Source organism: Microcaecilia unicolor, chromosome 9 (genome assembly GCF_901765095.1).
Source record: "Microcaecilia unicolor chromosome 9, aMicUni1.1, whole genome shotgun sequence".
Taxonomy (NCBI): Eukaryota; Metazoa; Chordata; class Amphibia; order Gymnophiona; family Siphonopidae; genus Microcaecilia; species Microcaecilia unicolor.
Genome location: NC_044039.1, coordinates 164,339,909 through 164,361,860, shown reverse-complemented (window position 1 = coordinate 164,361,860; position 21,952 = coordinate 164,339,909). Strand labels below are relative to the sequence as shown.

The window sequence follows — 21,952 nt, the reverse complement described above, 5'->3', positions numbered from 1 at the left end:
ACCTGGAAAGGTCCTGGGAAGTTTTTGGATGTAAGGAATTACCTCCCAAGAAGAAAAAAAATTACAGGGTGAGCAGTGTGCTGAAGCAGTATGACAGGAAAGACCAAAGAATGATGCGTTACTCCTTTTTTTTAATGCTTTTGACCTTCAGTAACTTGATTTTGTTATTCAAATTCTAATGAGGCCTTCTGTTTTTAGGTGTTTACACTTTGTAATTTAGGTGTTTATTTTTCCTGTTAATTAGTAGACATTAAAATTTAATGCCAAGAAGTGCAAAGTGATGCACTTGGGGTGCAGAAATCCAAAAGAGATGTACCAGATAGGAGGGGAGAGATTGGTAAGCTCAGCTCAGGAGCGGGACCTTGGGGTGATGCTGTCCGAGGATCTCAAGGTGACGAAACAATGCAACAAGACAGTGGCTGCATCCAGAAGGATGCTAGGCTGCATAGAGAGGGGTATAATCAGCAGAAGAAAGGAGGTGTTGATGCCCCTGTAGAAGTCATTGGTGAGGCCCTACTTGGAGTATTGTGTTCAGTTTTGGAGGCCATATCTTGCTAAGGATGTAAAAAGACTTGAAGCGATTCAAAGAAGTGACAAAAATGGTATGGGGTTTGCATAGCAAGACGCATGAGGGGAGACTTGCTGACCTGGACATGTATACCCTAGAGGAAAGGAAAAACAGTGGTGATATGATACAGACGTTCAAATATTTGAAAGGTATTAATCCACAAACCGTTTCCAGAGATGGGAAGGCAGTAGAACTAGAGGACATGAATTGAGGTTGAAAGGGGGCCGACTCAGGAATAATGTCAGGAAGTATTTTTTCACCAAGAGGGTGGTAGATACCAGGAATGCTCTTCCGCAGGAGCTGGTGGAGATGCAAACAGTAACAGATTTCAAAAAATTGTGGGATAAACACAAAGGAATCCTGTTTAGAATGAATGGATCCAAAGAAGTTTAGCAGAGATTAGGCAGCAACACCGATAATTGGGAAACAAAGCCAATACTGGGCAGACTTCTGTGGTCTGTGCCCTGATCATGGCCAAATAGACTTAGATGGACTGGAGTGGAGCTTTTCAGGGACTTCGATGACAACTTCAAAAATTTTAATATGGCAAGGACAAATCAAGTGTACGTATCGCATACCATATGTTGGGCAGACTGGGTGGACCATACAGGTCTTTATCTGCCGTCATATACTGTGTAACTATGTAATTTGAGGGTAAAAGAAGCCAGCATTTATTGGCATTTTTATTTATTTTATTTATTGGGATTTATTAACACCTTTATGAAGAGATTCACCCAAGGCATTGTACAGCAGTTTTTTCAATACAGGTGCTATTGCTGGGTGCTTTTTCTGAAGAGTCATCAGTGGAGAAACAACACAGACATCATGGAGGATCCAAGGAAGGTGGGGGAGAGGTGAAGAGAGCATTAGGGGAAGTGATGTTATTTTGGTGTTTATCCAATAAATTCCTATTTTTGGCATGGGGGAAGGGGTTGTTTCATCAGTATTTATCATTTAAAACCTAAAATCAGATGTTCTGATCCTTTATCTACTGTGATATTTTCTTGCTTACCTTGACATTTTGTGTTAAGCCAGTTGTGAATTTAATTGACTGCCTTCAGTAGCTCTGGAAGGTGGCCAAGCAGTGTGACTGACGACGCATGTTAATGACAAAGCTGAAGGGGTTTCCTAACATCTTCCTTAGCTTTTGACAGCTGTAAGAATTATTTCAACTTTCTTTCATTCTAGTACTGAAAAATGTAGAGGGAAACACACATCAACACAGCATTTTGTCGACTGGTGCTTCATTTTCTTAAGTGGGTAAGGCTGGAGTTCTGGAAGGGACAAGTTGTCACCAATAAAATTATTCTTACTACAATTTGAAAAGCTGCCATTCCATATTTCTGGATTGTTTCACTTGTAAGGACAGAATGAACCTGTATGAAATGCAAGTATTTGCAGTAAATCTAACGAATGGAGACGAGCTTGCTCAGTTTCTGAATGCAAAGGGGTCTCGGAGAGATATCCAACAGCAGATCTGTTTTAGAGTTATAAAATCCTGTTCCTGGCTTTAGTGTTCTGGACAAAAGAAAATACCCAAGGACAGGTGGCTGAGTTGCTCAAGGGCTAGAGGCGGGTTTGATTGCGGGACACCCATGATGAGTATTCATCAGCTCTGATGGATCTGCAGATAATTGACAGAGTTACTTACAGAAGAACACTTATTTCACCCCACAGGAGGGACAAAACTACAAACTGGATAACTACATAGAAAGTTTCAGACATAGGGTTAAATCACAACTCTCCAACAAACAAAAAAGAATTCTGTACAATCTTACCCCACCAGAAAGAGCGGCCATAAGAACCCTACAAACTAACGAACGCATTATCATCAAACCCGCAGACAAAGGAGGCGCAGTGGTAATTATGGACATACAAAAATACATTGAAGAGGGCCACAAACAGCTCTCAGACAATAAATACTACAGGAAACTAACTGAGGACCCCACACAGGACTACACAAAACAGCTGAAAGACCTTATCAAAACATTTCCTACACAAGCGCAACCTCACCTGAAGAAACTCATACCAAATCAACCTTCCGTAGGCACATTTTACATGCTACCCAAGATCCACAAACTGGGAAACCCTGGCAGACCAATCATATCAGGTATTGGCACACTCACGGAAGAAATATCTGGATTCATAGAGGGAATTCTGAAACCTCTCGTACACAAAACTAACAGCTTCATACAAGACACCACAGACTTTCTGAATAAATTGAAAAATATCAAGCAACTACCACCTAACACCCTTCTGGTCACGATGGATGTAGAATCACTATACAGCAACATTCCACATGCGGATGGCATAGCTGCATGTGGAAGACTCCTAAAAAAATCCACACTGGACCATCAATACTCTCCAGAAACTATTACAAAATTAATCAAATTCATTTTAACTCACAACTACTTCCACTTTAACAATGATATCTATCTGCAAATAATGGGCACTGCGATGGGCACCAGGACAGCACCCCAATATGCCAACCTTTTTATGGCTGAGCTGGAAGAGACATTTCTGAATACACACCAGACCAAACCTCTAAAATACTACCGGTACATCGATGACATTTTTATGATTTGGACGGAGGGTGAAGAAACTCTGAAACAATTTTATTCTGCATTCAATACATACCATCCTACAATCAGATTCAAAATTGACTACTCCCCAGAAAAAGTCAATTTTTTGGACACCACAGTCTCAATCAGTGATGGCTGTATACAAACATCTGTATACAAGAAACCCACAGACAGATGTAGCTATCTCCACAACTCCAGCTTCCATCCTTCACATACAAAAAGATCCATCATTTACAGCCAAGCCACAAGATACCACCGTATCTGCTCTGACCCAGGGGACAGAGACAGACACCTTAAAACCCTGACTGAATCCTTCAAACAGAAGGGCTACAACCCCAAAATAATCTCCAAGAAAATTGCCTCCTCCCTCAAAACACCCAGGGAGAATCTGCTACAGTACAAAAAGAAAAAATCCACAGACAGAATCCCGCTTGTAGTGACATACAATCCAGAGCTGGAAAAACTGAGGAAAATCATAAGAGATCTACAACCTATACTCCAGGAGGATGAATTACTGAAAGAGATATTCCCATCCCCACCAGTACTGGCCTTCCGACAGCCACCCAATTTAAAACACAAGCTAATCAGAAGTAAACTTCCTTCACAGACTGAAAAGGAACAGAAGGGCACACTTCCCTGTAATTTATCCAGTTGCAAACTATGCCAAAATATTTCACAGGACCCCAAAGTCATCCACAAAGGAAAGACATTCAACATAAAGGGATCTTTCACTTGCTCATCTTCCAATGTGGTATATATCATTCAGTGTAAAAAATGTAATGAAGGATGCTATATTGGAGAAACAGGCCAGATGCTTAAGACAAGATTCAATTTACATAGACATCATATAAACAATGCTGGTGCCAGCAGGGTTCCCACGCCTGTTGGGCAACATTTTACAAGACCAGGACACTGCACCAGTGACTTCACAGTGAGAATCCTCAAAGGTAACTTTAAAACCATACAAGAACGTAAGACCTTTGAAGTCAGAATGATTGAATATTTTAACACCCAACAGAAAGGACTTAACAAGGACCTGGGGTTCCTAGCCCATTATAAACCATAAAGCTGTATGTCTCTGTTGATCACCCTCCCCTCACCTGTCCACACCCACCCTGTTAGAATACCAATGGTATACTTTGATGTCCCCATGCATACTTCCTACCCACCCCCATCCTCCCACCCTGTCAGACTGTCATAGAAATGCTTGAATGTTTCTCACTTATATACACTGTCAGCTAGCACATTTGCTTATTTCCGATCTGACGAAGAAGGGCAACCTTCGAAAGCTAATCAAGAAATGTATTAAGTTATGTCCAATAAAAAAGGTATCATCTTATTTTCTTTTCCATGTTTTATTTTGTTTGATTTCTATTGATAACCTTAACAGTGGACTAACACGGCTACCACACTCCTCTACTTACAGGGATGCAAAACTGTTCATAAAAGAAAGCGTTTACCAACAACTTGCAAGACTGAACTTGGCAAACCGATGGGACAGGATGATACAAATTCCAGGATATTGAGAAAATTTAGAAAGATTTTGGTGGGTTTTGTAAAGAATCCAGCCGATATTCAAAGCAAGTTAACTGGCCGGTTAACTCGCGTCTTGGTGGATAACCAGTTATTGCTGCTAAAAATGACTGGTAAGCGCCAAAAAAAAAGAGCTGGTGATGTTGGGGAAGTTCCGGGGAGTATGACCGGTTAAGTCTCAATATTTGGAACTTAACTGGCCAGGCTTAGCAGGCATATAAAGCCACATAAAATGCTGGCCTGTCTTGGCTTACTAAGCCATGGCCGGTTAAGTCTGAATATCGACTTAACTGGTCATGCACTAGCTGGTGTTAAAAAAACAAGGATATTCAATGCCAGTTGCCAGAAATGGCCCAGCATTGAATATCGGGGCTGAATGCCAGCGGTGGGCAGTCAAAGCACTGCCTGTCACCGGCAGAATATTGGGGGCGGGGGGGGGGGGGATTATGTTTAATAGATCCTTAAAGACCGGGGAAGTGCTACACCATTGGAGAAAGGCTTACATGGTCCCTCGTCACAAAGGCAGTCGCAGACAACAGGTGGGAAACTACAGACTGAAGAGCTTTGCCTCACTGGTGGGAAAGGTAATGGGAATGCTGCTGAAGGAAAGAATAGTCAGCTTTCTATAGTCCAATGTGTTAAAAGATCTGAGGGCACCATGGCTTTACCAAAGGCAAATCAGGTCAAATGAAACTGAGTGGGTGACAAAAGAACTGGTTCAAGGGCATGAGCTGAATGAGGTCTACTTAGATTTTAGCAAAGCCTTTGATACTGTTCCTCATAGGACGCTCATAAATTGAGCGGCTTGGGGATGGAACCTGAGGTGATAAACTAGATCAGAAATTGGCTGACTGTTACGTGGCAGTGGGTTCTGGTAAATATAATTCACTTATTATACACGATAACTATAAATTGTAACCTTTTGGAGTCTTAGCATTCATTTTCATATTATATATTGTAATACTCAATCCTCATTTACTTTGTTATTACTACTTAATGTATACTATCCCGCATCACTTTTTGTACTGTTAATTACAATAAGCTGTTAGCCACATTGAACCTGATCTATTGGGATAAAGTGGGATATAAATGAAGTAAATAAAGGAAGGTGAGCACTGGAGTAAACAGCATCTTCGCCTTCAGCAAGCATCGACTGATACATGCTATTTGCATCGGCCCCACAGCCTTCCCTCTGATGTATTCCTACCTGTGTGTAAACAGGAAGTTGCATCAGAGGGAAGGCTGTGGGACCAACATGAGCAGTGTGTATTAGTTGCTGCTCGCTGCCTTTGAAAATCTGCTATTTAAAAGGTATGCGGGGGAGGAAGGATGTTTGAGAGTCCATATGGCATGCAGGCGAGAGAGGGAGAGACCAAATTACTTGTGAGACAGGGTGGAGTTCTTCTGCCCACCCATCTTGGGCCCAGGCCCACCCAAAATTGAGTGTCTAGCTACGCCCCTGTTGGTGAGACCGCATTTGGAGTACTGTGTTCAGTTTTGGAGGCCATATCTTGCCAAGGACATTTTAAAAAATGGCATGGAGTTTGTGCCAGAAGATGTATGAAAAGAAACTTGAAGACCTGAAGGAGAGCATAGACAGGGGAAATATGATACAGACATTTAAATTCTTAAAAGATATTAAAGAGCAAAACAACTAAACTATAGAACTAGAGGACATAAAATGAAGTTGCAAGGTCAGGAAATACTTTTTCACAGATACATTGGTCGATGCCTGGAATGTGGTGGAGTTGAAAACAATGATAGAACTCAAAAAGGTGTGGGATAAACACAGAGGTTCCCTATATGGTATGAAGATGAGATAAAAGTGTAGAGCATTTCCACTCACAGTAATAAGTAATATTCACACTTTAAAGAATAAAAAGGCATAGAGGGAGGTAGACTGCACTGAGCTTCAATTAGAACCCTAAAAAAAAAAAACAAAGGGGGCAACATGGAGTCACAGGTGCAACACTGGCTGCCTTTCTGGGCAGACTGGATGGGCCATGCTGGCCTTTATCTGCCATCATTTACTATGTTGCAAAATGTTCAGATTTCATTAAACAATATTAGTACCACTTTCTATAGTTTTGTAGTTGTAATATATCAAATTACCTGTGTGATCTTACTCTGATTCAATTATCCACTGTGTTGGACCCCTACAATTAAGTTTTATGTTTTAGTTGTAGTCGATAGTATTGCTCAAATTCAGCTTTTCATTTGACCCTTCTTACAGAGTTATTTAAGATGGGCCTCTAATTAATGTGATGCAATAATGTGATAAATCTGTACTTTGAGGGGCCAGTATTGAGCCATGGAGAGCAATAATTTGAAGCATCTAATGGTTCCAAATCATACAGATATTCAGCAACATTATCCATATAGGTAACACCTCTTAATTTTCACATATAAAGTAAAATGCCCAAATTAGACTTGTTTGTATGGCCCACCTACAAGTTTAATTTAGACGTTTAGAGGGTAAACATGGCACCTAGGTTAAAAGACCAGATAGGCACCTACTTAAGCGCCCGTGTGCCTTTATAAAACACAAGCATAAGTGGCAAAAATTGCACCACAAAAGCAGGTGTAAATGTTCATTTGTACAGTTTGAAATTCTCCGAGGACAAGGAGGCCATATTCTCACATGTGGCTGACATCATCCACGCCGCTCAGTGTGGAGCTATAGCCTTGAGAACATGCGCAGCATCCCCACCGTGCATATGTGAGTGCCTTCCTGCCCACTGCAAGAATGCAGGACCATCAGTCTCTTGTCATCCGCAGTGAGGAGAGAACGCAATTGTCCAGCGCTCCTCACATCATCTGCTGCGTGAGCATTGTTTTTTTGATTTTATGCCTTCCCTTCGGTGTTTTGTTTTTTTTTTTGCCCTGATTTTTGTTTGGTTTCCTTTAGAAAATTTCCCTCTCCCTTCCTATATATGTTTAGTTCAGTTTTTCCCCACTTTTAAGTTTTCTTTGTTTTTACTGCACTTGGTAGGCCCTCTTAGGCCTGTTCTCCAGTCGGGCTCAATTTTTCTGGTACTTGCCCCTTTTCTCGGTCGTTTATTTTGTCATGGCTGTTTTCCCTTCTATGTCCTCAAAGGTTCCCAGTGATTGGGCATGAGCGCATTTCAAAGAGGTACCTTCTGCTACTTTGGCAAATGCATACTGGATCTTTCCAGGGAGCACCACCAGCTAATACCAGTGAGGTCACTGATAAAAATTCATTTTTTTCTGTATATCTATCTGCTTGTAGAAAGGGACAACACCCACTTGTGCATAATAGTATAGCTGACAAATGGAAAGAAAATTATCAGGTAAGACATAATTTCTTTTGTAACTCATGTCCTAGGATAATAATGTTTTACTCTTGCCATGAGCAACCATTTTAAATTAGAATATGGGAAATTTAATTTCCAGTAAGGAGGATCTATTATAGAGAATTTTTGATGAAATAATCAGTGTCAATATTTAGCTCTGCATTCATTTTAGATGGCAAGTAACACTTTAGGTTGCACATCTAGTCATTAAAACTCATTTCGTATTCACTGTAGTAGCAGGAGTCTTAATGAATCTGAAGTTGCCTGTTGAGCTCACTTTATTCCACAGATGCCTTCAGGCAACATAACTTTCAAAATATTGCTTAGTCAACTAAACTAGTTTAGAATGTGGAGTATTAATTAGTTGTCTGAGGGATGAGTAGGGCTGCTTTATGGATTGTTGTACTGCGCTGTGCTGATGTATTTTAATTTTACCGTATATGATGTAGACCATTTTGTGTCTTTTTCTGGGCTATATATAGGTACAGATTAGAGTGGATATGACACGTTAATCAGTCCTGTGGTACTTGACTCCCCCTCCCCTCCCCTCACACCTCCAACCCCAGAGTGCAGGGATAATTGGAAGTAAAATCAATAGAGTGTTATAAATCAGGGGGTCGATATTCATTATTATTAGCATTAGCATTTGTATAGCGCTACCAGACGCACGCAGCGCTGAACACCTGATACAAAGAGACAGTCCCTGCTCAAAAGAGCTTACAATCTAAATAATACAGACAGACAAGACAGTTACGGGTGAGGGAGTAATGGGAGCTAAAAAGCAGCAGTGAAAAGGTGGGTTTTCAGCATAGATTTGAAAACAGGTAGAGATGGAGCTAGACGTATAGGTTCAGGAAGTCTATTCCAGGCATAAGGTGCCACGAGAGAAAAGGAGCAAAGCCTGGAGTTAGCAGTGGAGGAGAAGGGGGACGACAAGAGAGATGTGTCCAGTGAGCAGAGTTCACGGGGAGGAATGTAGGGAGAGATGAGAGTGGAAAGGTAATGGGTAAACCAGCCAGAAAAGGCTCCTGGCCAATTAAATAACTTGTTCGGGGCTAACAATATTGCACTTAACCGGATATGGTTTCGCTGGCTCTGTAAACTCGTAAATTCAATCCCGGAACCCGGGCATTGCCCAGCATTGAATTTCCAGACATAACGCCAGTAGCAGTCATTAAAACGCTGCCGGCTGGATATCAACTCCCAGATGTTTAAAGACTGATAAGAGGAGGGGGTTCCTCTCTTACTTTCCCCATGAATAAATTGTGCTTGGATTCTGTGGGTTCCCTGGTTTTCCCTGGGGAGGGGACACTGTGAGAAGGGTTTTATCTGACAGTCTGTCTTGTCATCCCGAGTCGTCACTTCTGTAATGAAGGTTAGTGTTTGTGATGATGAGGGAAACTGATGCTTTGACTTGTTCCCCTACACACAGAAAACTGAACCAGGAAAATTTGGGAAGTATATTCTCAAAAAGGGAATGTGGCAGTCTATATAATGTCGGGGAGGGCAGCTTTTGAAGCAGTTTATGTGGCTAAATAGCAATTCACTTACATAATTTAGCTGGCTGCATGCTGCCCTCTCTCAATCCAGTTGAATGTATAGCTGGTGTTTCTCAGCACATCTGCTTTGAGCTGCATTTATGGAAAGTCTTCACAGGTCGTGTATCAAATTTTAATTTAGATATGATCACTTACCTTTTCAAATCCAAATTTTACATACAAACACAGTCAGTATTTACATGCCCAAGTGGTCTTACAATCTAAGGGTAGGACTACTCAAATGGAGGACTGTGGTCCACAGTCCAGAACGCTACGCCTTCGTGTGTGAACTGCTGGGGTGCAGGAGCGGACTGACCTCCTTCCCTCAACCCCCTCCTCCAGCCCTAGGTATAGCATGCCTCTAAATATGACCCCCCACCCCCCCCCCATGTTATTGATAGCAGTGATTTGCACAGAGCCTGCTCTCTGCTGCACCCCACCCCCTTGTGACCTAACTTCCCTGCTTCCACAAAGGTGGGACATAGCCTTTACATTTCCATCTCTTGCCTGCCTTCTTCCTCAGGCTGAATTGACTTACATCTACTAGACAGAAGCCTATCAATAATGGATGCAATATCACTATTTTATTTTAATACAAGATTACTATTATGATTTTTTTTTAAGTTCCGGGATGATCTGGGAAATTACAGACCGGTAAGCCTGACGACAGTGCGGGCAAAATAGTGGAAACTATTATAAAGAATAAAATTACAGAACGTATAGACAAACATGGTTTAATTGGACAGACTCAGCATGGGTTCAGCCAAGGGAAGTCTTGCCTCATCAATTTGCTTAATTTCTTTGAAGGTGTGAATAAACATGTGGTTAATGAGTGGAGTGGAATAGGTGGATGTGAAGCGTCTGTTTACGCTTTCCAAAAATAGTAGGACTAGGGGGCATGCGATGAAACTACAGTTTAGTACATTTAAAACAAATAGGAGAAAATGTTTCTTCACCCAACTTGTAATTAAACTCTGGAATTCATTGCCGGAGAATGTGGTGAAGGCGGTTAGCTTGGCAGAGTTTAAAAAGTGTTTGGACGGTTTCCTAAAAGACAAGTCCATAGACTGCTACTAAATGGACTTGAAAAAATCCACAATTTCGGGAATAACATGTATAGAATGTACGTTTGGGAAGCTGCCAGGTGCCCTTGACCTGGATTGGCCGCTGTCGGGGACAGGATGCTGGGCTTGATGGGCCTTTGGTCTTTTCCTAGTATGGCATTATTTATGTGCTTATGTACTTATGATAAAGGTGAGCCGGTTGATGTAGTGTATCTAGATTTTCAGAAAGCTTTGATAAACTTCCTCATGAGAGCTCCTGAGAAAATTAAAGAGTCATGGGATAGGAGGCAAGGTTCTGCTGTGGATTAGGAATTGGTTATTGGTCAAAAAAACAGAGGGTAGGGTTAAATGGTCATTTCTCTCAATGGAAGAGGATGAACAGTGGAATGCTATGGGGATCAGTACTGGGACTGGTGTTATTTTAAATATGTATAAATGATATGGAAATTGGAACGAGTAAGGTGATGATATTTGCAGATGACACAAAACTATTCAAGGTTCTTAAAACACATGTGGACTGTGAAATATTGCAGGAAGACCTTAGGAAATTGGAAGACTGAGCATCCAGGAAATTTAATGTGGACAAATGCAAGGTGATGCACGTTGGAGAGAATAATCCGAATCATCAGGACTTTAGAAATAGATCTAGATGTCATTGTATATTCAATGTGCGGTGTTGGCCAAAAAAGCAAACAGGATGCTAGGAATTATTAGGAAGGGGATATTGAATAAGACCAAAAATACTATAATGCCTCTGTATCACTCCATGGTGCAACGGCACCTTGAGTATTGTGTTCCGTTCCGGTCGCCGTATCTCAAAAAAGATATAGCGGAATTAGAAAAGGTTCAGAGAAGAGTGACCAAAATGATAAAGGGGATGGAACTTCTTTCATATATTAGGAAAGGCTAAAGAGGTTAGGGCTCTTCAGCTTGGAAAAGAGACCAACGAGGGCAGATATTATTGAGGTCTACAAATTCCTGAGTGGTGTAGAACAAGTAGAAGTAAATCGACTTTTTACTCATTCCTACAGTACAAAGACTAGGGGATATTCAAGAAAGTTACATGGAAATACTTTTAAAGTAAATAAGAGGAAATAGTTTTTCACTCAATGAATAGTTAAGCTCAGGAACTCTTTGCCAGAGGATGTGGTAACAGGTGTTAGCATATCTGGGTTTAAAAAAGGTTTAGACAGGTTCCTGGAGAAAAAGTCCATAGTCTGCTATTGAGACAGACATGGGGAAGCAACTGCTTGCCCTGGGATTTGTAGCATGGTATGTTTCAGTGAAGGTCCGCCAAGATGGAGGAACATGGAATGTTGCCATGATTTGGGTTTCTGCCAGGTACTTGTGACCTGGCTTGGCCACTGTTAGAAACAGGATACTAGGCTAGATGAACCATTGGTCTGACCCAGTATGACTACTCTTATGTTATTACTAGTAAAAAAGGCCCGTTTCCGAAACAAATGAAACGGGCGCTAGCATGTAGTTTTTTTTTTTCCTCCTGTAGTTTTTCCTTTGAAGAGAAAAAGCACTGTATGAAGTGGCGCTGTCTTTTCCCGGGGTGATTGAGGTCAGGGAATCCTTGAGGTGGGTTAGGGGTTGCCTTATGCCGGGGATGTTTTTTGTTGGTTGGCGGGAGAGCAGCACTGTCTGGGGCCGTCGGTTTTAATGGTATTTTTGGTCCTTGTGGCAAGCAGCGGCGTCTTGTTTTGGGTAGTGTGGTTTGCGGAAGGGAGAGTACGCCACTCTTTCGGTTCATTATAGGGCAGCAGCGTAGGAACGATGCAGGACGAATGCGCAGTGGGAAGCAGCACGGTGTGTGCATCCTTGAGGTGGGTGACGGGTTTTTTGAGGCAGGGGATGATTTTGCACGTCCTGGGTTGCTTGGTTCGTGAGAAGGTGAGGGGGGGGAGGTGTTCCAGTTATGTGCACGTGCGTGATAATGTTTTTTTTTCTTTGTTGCCTCCGGTTTTGTATATTGAAGGAGTTAGCGGTTTTGTATATTCAAGCAGTTTGCCAGCCAGTCTGTACCGAATCCTAGGCTGGGGACTACTCCTCCCCCCGCCTGGATCAGTCTGTAATGCAGGCTAGGTCGGGTTTAATTTTTGCAGGTGGCGGCACACGTCGCAGATGGCGAGGGGCACGCTTCTTTTTTTTTTTCTTTGTTGCCTCCGGTTTTGTATATTGATGGAGTTAGTGGTTTTGTATATTCAAGCAGTTTGCCAGCCAGTCTCTACCGAATCCTAGGCTGGGGAGGAGTAGAGGGAAACACGCGGAGCGTGTTTCCCTACTCCTCCCCCCGCCTGGGTCAGTCTGTGATGCAGGCTAGGTCGGGTTTCATTTTTGCAGGTGGCGGCGCACGTTTCAGATGGCGAGGGGCACGCTGTACTCCTGTTTCCCCGGGTCCAACAACAATATTTGTGTACATACCCAGTGCTGGGATATTCTCTGTTTCCAGCGGCGTTCGTCTGCTCTCTGTGCTGCTCAGACAATGAGGCATTCTACAGCTGAATGCTCCTCCCTTCTTCTGTTTTTTTGTTCTGATAGGTGAGTTCTATGTCGCATTCCGTTGCCTGGTAACAGTTCTGCTTTGTTAGTGGGCAAGCCCCTTCTGATAGGTCCCTTCTGATAGGTCCGTGTTATGTCGGATGGCTTCACCACCATGAAACCATGAACCCTTTATCGTGTGCTGTGACTTCAGAATCTTTGTCCTCAGAATGTTCACGGTGCCTTTTATTATATTAGATGTTCATATATTAAGTTACTGCCACTATTATGATAGGGAGGGGTACTCGGTAGGGGTGTCCATTGTTACCCTTGCTTTTCACCCTCTACATTGAGCCGCTAGCTCAGAGGGTAAGGTTGCTGGAGGATATTAAGGGAGTTCAGATTGGTCAGAGTGAGCACAAACTGGCTCTTTTTGTAGACAATATTCTATTTTATATGAGATTGCCAGGCCTCACTTTGCCCGTATTAATGCGAGAACTGAACAACTTTAGTAGATTATCTGGGTTCAAGATCAATTATGATAAATCCGAATTTATGGGACTGTCGCACATGCAAGGGAATCTGGATATGGGGGCCCGGGAGTTCCAGCTTTCTCAAGAGCCTTTTAGGTACCTCGGGATCCACCTTACCCGTGAAATCTCCCAACTTTATAATTTCAACTATGTTCCCCTGTTCAAGCAGTTGCGTAGAGATTTATGGTTTAACCATTGGAAACGTTCGGAGGGTCCGACCGAACTTGAGTGGATATTGAAACTTTCCCTGATCGGAGAGTTGGAAAGACTTACGAGATTGGAACTCTATGATCCGACTTCTGACCTGTGGACACATTTTGCAGCTCTAATTCAACATTCTTAAGAGGAAAACTAAAAGGGGAGGGAGGGGGAGGGCAGGAGATAATTGTTCAATAAGATGTGGTTAAATACCTTTGTATTACCAAAAATTTGTTTGATTCAACAAGTTTAGTTGTATTGAGCATAAAATGTTTGTATAACTTTCATATATTCAATTTAAAAAATTTAACGTTAAAAAAAAAAAAATACTGCCATTATTAAGAAGGACTTGGGGAAAATCCACTGCTTATTTCTAGGATAACTAGACAAAGTAAATGTATTGCAATAAAAAATCTAGCGACTGAAGAGGTTATCTCATAACATCCAGAGTGTCCATGTATGCCAACTGCTGTTATGGCTTACAGGTCTGTATATATTTGTAATCATTGAACACCTCCAGCCAGCCAGTAGTACCAAATAGTGCTCGTATAAATAAGCTTCAGTGCCTCTTTGTTATTCACTGATTTTTCATTGATTGAATGAAAGCATAGATATCTAGGCACAGGAATATCAATGTGTACTACTGTTCAAAAAATTCAAAAATTAAACATTATTGCAATAAATAAGCAAATAATGCACAAAATCCACTTAACTTGAGAGCTCCAAGCGCTATCTAGTATCTTCTACGGCTGGAGCTCATCGGGTTTCACCTTGACATTGTGAAACCTCATTGGCAACTCCGATAATGTTGTAAGCCCGACAGGACCCTGTTTCGCGGTCTCTTGCTTTGTCAAGGGCATACATTTTGCAACAATGACTAATGTCGGTATATTGGCGATATACCGACATTAGTCATTGTTGCAAAATTTATGCCCTTGACAAAGCAAGAGACCGCGAAACAGGGTCCTGTCGGGCTTACAACATTATCGGAGTTGCCAATGAGGTTTCACAATGTCAAGGTGAAACCCGATGAGCTCCAGCCGTAGAAGATACTAGATAGCGCTTGGAGCTCTCAAGTTAAGTGGATTTTGTGCATTATTTGCTTATTTATTGCAATAATGTTTAATTTTTGAATTTTTTGAACAGTAGTACACATTGATATTCCTGTGCCTAGATATCTATGCTTTCATTCAATCAATGAAAAATCAGTGAATAACAAAGAGGCACTGAAGCTTATTTATACGAGCACTATTTGGTACTACTGGCTGGCTGGAGGTGTTCAATGATTACAAATATATACAGACCTGTAAGCCATAACAGCAGTTGGCATACATGGACACTCTGGATGTTATGAGATAACCTCTTCAGTCGCTAGATTTTTTATTGCAATACATTTACTTTGTCTAGTTATTGTTGTGTATTTCTACAAATTATAGTTGGACAAGGTTTAGCCATTAGTTTTGTTTTTTTGTATTTCTAGGATAAGCAGCATAAAATGTACTGTTCTGGGATCTTGCCAGGTACTTGTAACCTGGATTGGCCACTGTTTGAAACAGGATGCTGGCCTTGACGGACCTACGGTCTGTCCCAATATGGCAACACTTATGTTCTTATGTACTTATATACTGTGTAAAATATATACTTTAATAATAAGTAAGTAAAAAGGAAATGGATGGCCTAATCTCCAGGTTTTTAATAGATCTGTTCCTGAAATTAGGCTTAAAGTAAAAAATAGAAATCCTTTCTATTTATTCCCTTAAAAGTGAACTAACACGGCTACCACACCATGAAATTAGGCTTGAAATGCAGCAATCGCAAATGTAATGTAATGCTTGCATGCATGCTGGAAGCAATAAGGTCCTTTTTTTTTTTGCACCATAAAAAGCCTGTTATGGTGCCTTATCTGCCTGGTACCAGTTTTGATTGTATTTTTATTTTATCCCTGGCTTTTCTACTAATGTGCTTTGACCTTGAGGGTTCTAATGTAGCAGTCATAGTGCAGTCCTTCAGTTATAAGTAGAGACACCCAGAAAATGGAGGTGACAGTGCAGGGATCCTGAGGGGTAAGAGAGAAAATTGCCACATTAAACTATTGGGACTAATTATGAGCTTTGCAAAGCATCCCCCCCCCCCCCCCCCAACAAAGGCCAGGTTTAACGACATCGAATGTGCTGTCTGGTTAATTTTGTCTCCTGAGAGGCTTTAAAAAAGTGTGTGTTCACAGTATCATATGGATAGGCAATTGCAGTCAAATGTGAATCTAATTCTTCTCTTGCCCTGTTTGAAACGTGGTGTATTTTCGAAAGGACGTCCAAATCAGAATAGAGAAGTCCAGTTCAGGCTTTCCTGTTTGAAAATATGTGAGATGGATGTCCGTGTTCTGAGGACACCCAGCATGAACAGGCATTTTACAAACTGGAACGTCCAACATATGAACAGCAAAAAAGCTGGGACATGGACATGTATCTGGCAGCGTTCTTGGAAGAATGTCCACACAGATATCCCTACAGGCCAGAATGGCAGCCTAGTGGTTAGTGAAGTGGACTTCAAACCAAGGGACCAAGGTTCAAATCCCACTTTAATGCTTTTATTTTGTAATTGTGAGCCCTCTGGGAACAGAAAAAGTACCTACTGTGCTCAAATGTACACCACTTCAATAACGTTCAGGCTTGTAGGTGGCTTATTTAGGTATGTATTCTTCTGTTTTTAGAGGGCTCACAATAAAAAAGACAAAAAAGAGTTAAAGCAGGATTTGAACTTGAGTCCCTGGTCCACTGTACTAACCACTAGGCTACTCCTCTGACTTCCTTGTTTTCCTGACACTGCACCCACTGAAACTGCTCCAGGGACTTGCATACTGCTGTCAGGGAGCTGGGTATGACATTTGAGGCTGGCAAAAAAATTTTTTACATTTTATTTTAGGGTGGGAGGGGGTTGGTGACCACTGGGGGAGTAAGGGGAGGTCATCCCCGATTCCCTCCGGTGGTCATCTGGTCAGTTTGGGCACATTTTGAGGCTTGGTCATGGAAAAAAATGGATCAAGTAAAGTCGACCAAATGCTCGTCAGGTACCCCCTTCTTTTTTCCATTATCGGCCAAGGACACCCATCTCTTAAGCACACCCCAGTCCCGCCTTCGCTACGCCTCTAATACACCCCTGTGAACTTTGGTCATCCCCGCGACGGACTGCAATTGACGGCACCCAAAAGCGGCTTTCGATTATGCCCATTTGGGTGATCCTGAGAGAAGGACGCTCATCTAGCGTTTTGTGTTGAAAGTGGGCGCCCTTCTCTTTCAAAAATGCCCCTGATAGTCATCTAATCTTCCACTCCCCTTCTTTTTATGGCATAAAATGAAGTCCTCAACTCTTCTCCCACCCTTCTTACTACCCGTGTAGTAAAATATATCCCAAACCACCCTTCCACTCTTCTGCCTATTGCAATAGTGAAATAAAGCCTCATTTTCCCTTTAACTGCTCTGCCTACTGCTCTTGGAAAAAAAAAGTGGGGGAAGCTTGCAGAGCATGACAAATGGAATTCTTTCCAACCCCTCTATAATGTGTGTGTGTGTGTGTGTGGTGGGGCAGTTTCTGGGCAGTATTTTGCAGGAGGTTGTGAAGCAGTTGCAGAGAGAAGCTTAAGGGGTTGAGGATAGTAACATAGTAGATGATGACAGAGAAAGACCTGTACGGTCCATCTAGTCTGCCCAACAAGATAAACTCATATGTGCTACTTTATGTGTATACCTGACCTTGATTTGTATCTCTGTGCAAAAATTAGGGAACTCTTCTATTAAAACTGATGTAGGACGTTAATTACATCAACAATTACACCAGTGTAAATCCCAGATATCCACTCTTTATTTTCTTTAATGTCAATATTATATATTTTTTATTTTTAATATGCAGTGCTCAGAACTTGCTGGTGAACCTTATACCATATGTAATGGAGTTGGCCCGCAGCAAACAACCATCATGGCACTGATCCTGCCTACCTCCTGTTGATTATGACCTCTCGAAAACAGCATAACAGTGTCAATCATAAGTTCTTAATCTCTAAAAAAGCGAGACTTATCTCTTAGATGGTCAACTGTTATCAGTGACTGGACTAGCGCGTTTGCTGCTTGACTCCTTCACCCTCATGTGCTCCTGTGATTAAAATCATGCAGCTGTCTTTATTCCCGACTTGGGACCACGTTTCTCCATCATGGCATTCTCAAGGGAATGTATTGCTCAATCATTGAATAAGCTAAAAAACATACGGTAAAAGTATATTATAATCTTGAACTTCACTTGTATCTAGGTATAAATACTTAGTAAATCTGTGCTAGCTTTATTCTTAAATCGTTCTTTCTAGTATAGCTTCAGGCTTACCGGGAGCGATCTCATTGCAAGCACCTCCCAACTTTCACAAACCCCGTGGTGGATGCGGGCGCACTATTTATACGTAAACCGCCCAGCTGATGGCACTAATTACCTACTCTGTATCACAATCTAAATTGTCAACCATTCTATTTCCTTGTTAAGTCCCTTTGTCTGTACTGTATCCCACAAGAATATGAATCTCTGTTCCTGTTGTATCAACTTAGCTGAAATGTCACTTTGCATTTCTTCGCATTGAATTTTAATTGCCAAACCTTAGACCATTCTTCTAGCTTCTGCAAGATCCTTTTTCATGTTTTCCACTCCCTCCTGGGTGTCCACTCTGCTACAAATCTTAGTATCATCCGCAAAAAGGCAAACTTTACCTTCTAACCCTTCAGCAATGTCACTCACAAATATATTGAATAGAATCGGCCCCAGCACCGATCCCTGAGGCACTCCACTACTCACCTTTCCCTCATCCAAGCGAATTCCGTTAACCACCACCCTCTGGCTTCTGTCCGTCAACCAGTTCCTAATCCAGTTCACCACGTCGGGTCCTATCTTCAGCCTGTCAAGTTTATTCAAGAGCCTCCTGTGGAGAACCGTGTCAAAAGCTTTGCTGAATCTAAGTAGATTACGTCTATAGCACGTCCATGATTCAGTTCTCCGGTCACCCAGTCAAAGAATTCAATGAGATTCGTTTGGCACGATTTACCTTTGGTAAAACCATGTTGTCTCGGATCTTGTAACTTATTGGCTTCCAGGAAATTCACTATCCTTTCTTTTTTTTTTTTTTGAACTTTATGTATTTTAGTCAATGTTTTAATATCAATACAAAGTACTCAACAGATACAATAATAACTTTGCTGATCTCAAATACAGCCAGTAAAACAACTGTTGTACAATCTCTATATATTCTATAACCTCTTATAATATACTGTTATATTGTAATTCCCTATTCCCCCCTCCCCCTGCCCTTCCTAGCCCCCCCCCCCCCCCCACCGTCACTATCCTTTCTTTCAGCATCGCTTCCATTACTTTTCCAATAACCGAAGTGAGGCTTATTTATTTATTTGTAGCATTTGTATCCCATATTTTCCCACCAATTTGCAGGCTCAATGTGGCTTACATTTGTCGTGATGGCGGTTGCCATTTTCAGGTAACAGATTTATACATGGTGTTGCATTAAGGTACATACATACATGGTAACAGAGGTGGAACATAACATACATAGAACAGTTCATGGTATATATATATATACCATGTGCATACATACATGATAAAGAAGAATGCATTATGGTATTGCATGAGGTTCCTGAGTGGTAATTGGATTATAACATACATTAGGTCATCGACTATGGAGAGACCATATTCGGCATAAGGATTGAGGTGATAGTGCTTGTTCACTAATATCAAAGAGGTTAATCAGTCAAGTGATAAGATTTCGGTTGTGTCTAGGTCATGTATAGTCTTATTATTTAGTATTTAAGATGGATGTTTATGGTATGCCTTCTTGAACAGATCTGTTTTTAGTAGCCTTCGGAAGATAGTTAGGTCTTGCGTTGTTTTTATGGCCTTTGGTAGTCGTTCCATAGCTGGGTACAAATGTATGAGAAATTGGTCGCATATGTGGATTTATATTTTAGCCCTTTGCAGTTAGGATAGTGGAGATTGAGGAATGTGCGTGCTGATCTTTTTGCGTTCCTGGTTGGCAGGTCTATAAGGTCTGACATGTAGTTCGGGGCTTCCCTGTGAATGATTTTGTGGATCAGGGTGCAAACTTTGAATGCAATTCTTTCTTTTAGTGGGAGCCAGTGTAGTTTTTCTCTTAGGGGTTTGGCGCTTTCATATTTTGCTTTCCCAAATATGAGTTTGGCTGCTGTGTTTTGAGCTGTGTTTTGAGGCTTACTGGCCTGTAGTTTCCAGCTTCTTCCCTATCACCCTTTTTTGAAGCGGGACCACATCCGCTGTTCTCCAATCCCACGGAACCTCTCCCGTCTCCAAGGATTTATTAAACAAATCTTTAAGAGGCCCCCCCAGAACCTCTCTGAGCTCCCTCAATATCCTGGGGTGGATCTCGTCCGGTCCCATGGGTTTGTCTACCTTTAGATTTTCAAGTTGTTCATACACACTCTTTTCCGTGAATGGTGCTATATCCACTCCATTCTCATATGTACTTTTGCCAGTCAATCGTGGTTTGAAAGGAGCAATTCCCTAAGTGCTGTGTTTCACTGCATGCAAGTTTCTATGCTATAGAAGCAAGAACTGTTTCCCATGAAAATGTTCTTGTCCATTTTTGCTAGAATACTAAGTTTGATCTGGCCAAGTTTTGTTCCACTCTATTACATTCCAGAGCTATTTTTCCTCCAGCTAGACAAACATATTTGATCCTTTTTTGTATAATGCTTTGCAACTTCCGTTGGGTGGGAAAGAATAAACATGAAGCCTTTTCACTATTGCTGTCTTGAAGGTTCCAAAAGATCAATTACTCAACAAACACTAAGAAAAGAAGAGGCAGCTCTTGGGGTCCTATTGTAGAAGAACTTGGATTGGAGAAAAGGAAAACCTATTCCCCTTTTTGCTTTGACCCCAGACCTCTTTGCTGTTCTCTTGCCAATTTGCTCTAAAGCTATTTTTGGAGACTGCGTAGTTAAGCCGTGCTCAAATGTAGCATAGGTATCTGCTCTTCTGTCAGTGTTTTGATTTATATAATAGGTGGGAAACTGTTTAAAAGTGGGCAGAAACTGGAGTGAAGGATCTGATACACTAAAAGATCCATTCTTCTCAGATTGACGTTAACTTCTGTTCCATAACACTGCCTGTGTTGTGAATTAGTGTGGGGGGGAATCGGAGTGTGGGGGGTGGCCCAATGGCTCCATGCAGAAGACCTGAATTTGATTCCCAGGCTGGATGTCTGCTTCCCGGGATGGTTGGGGTTGGGGATGCTGCAAGTGAAGGGAGTATCATCCATTGCTCAGTGGTGACACCTAGTGACCTGATTTAGGGTCTGCATTAGCTTCGTTTTGGAGGGAACCGTGGGAGAGTGGAGGAAGACTTTTTTTTTTAAGTTGAGAAAGCTGAGGTTCCAGTGATTAGGAATATCAGTTTGTAACTGAACTATGTATATTGATAGTGAAGTTGATAGAGCACAAAGCACATATTAAATACTTACAGAACTTTTGCTAGAATAGAGTATTTCATTTTTCAGTAATTCTTTGGAAACCTGCAGTATGTGAGAATTTTTAATGTCAAGATGTATTTAAAGTCTTCAGCTTTTCCAGAGCTATTAATGTCATGTTGACCACCATGTCTATGAGCAACCATTTAACACAGTGAGCGTTCTCTACCATCCCACGGGAACCGTTCCGTGTCCTGACAAGGACATTTTCCAGTACGATGCTATTAATTGTATACTGCTACCACATATATGCAGTGCTTTAGACACACTTAATAGACAGTTCCTGCTCCATGGATCTTACAGTCTAGTTGACAAACTGGTAAGACATGCATACAAAGCAAATAAGAGGGTTAGAGAAATTAACTGAGAACTACTAAACCAGGTGGATTATGTTTGGGATTGATCAAGATAAGAGAACTTAAACTTCATAAGACTGCAAGCAATGAAGCCATATAGGAAGGTCTATAAAACTTCTACTGGGATAGGTAAAACTCCTGAAAAGAGTATTATGTAGATATTATTAGAAGATAGGAGCCATTTAATGTAACTGGGGAAAGCCGCAAAAAAAAAAAAAAAAATAAGAACCATGTCCCAC

At 41.5% G+C, this 21,952-nt stretch overlaps 1 protein-coding gene across 3 annotated transcripts in view; it reads left to right on the top strand.

The window, feature by feature from the left end:
* The window catches only part of TRIM9 (tripartite motif containing 9), a 137,102-nt gene that overhangs the window by 37,909 nt on the left and 77,241 nt on the right, over window positions 1–21,952 (top strand). The gene's annotated exons all lie outside the window — the stretch shown is intronic.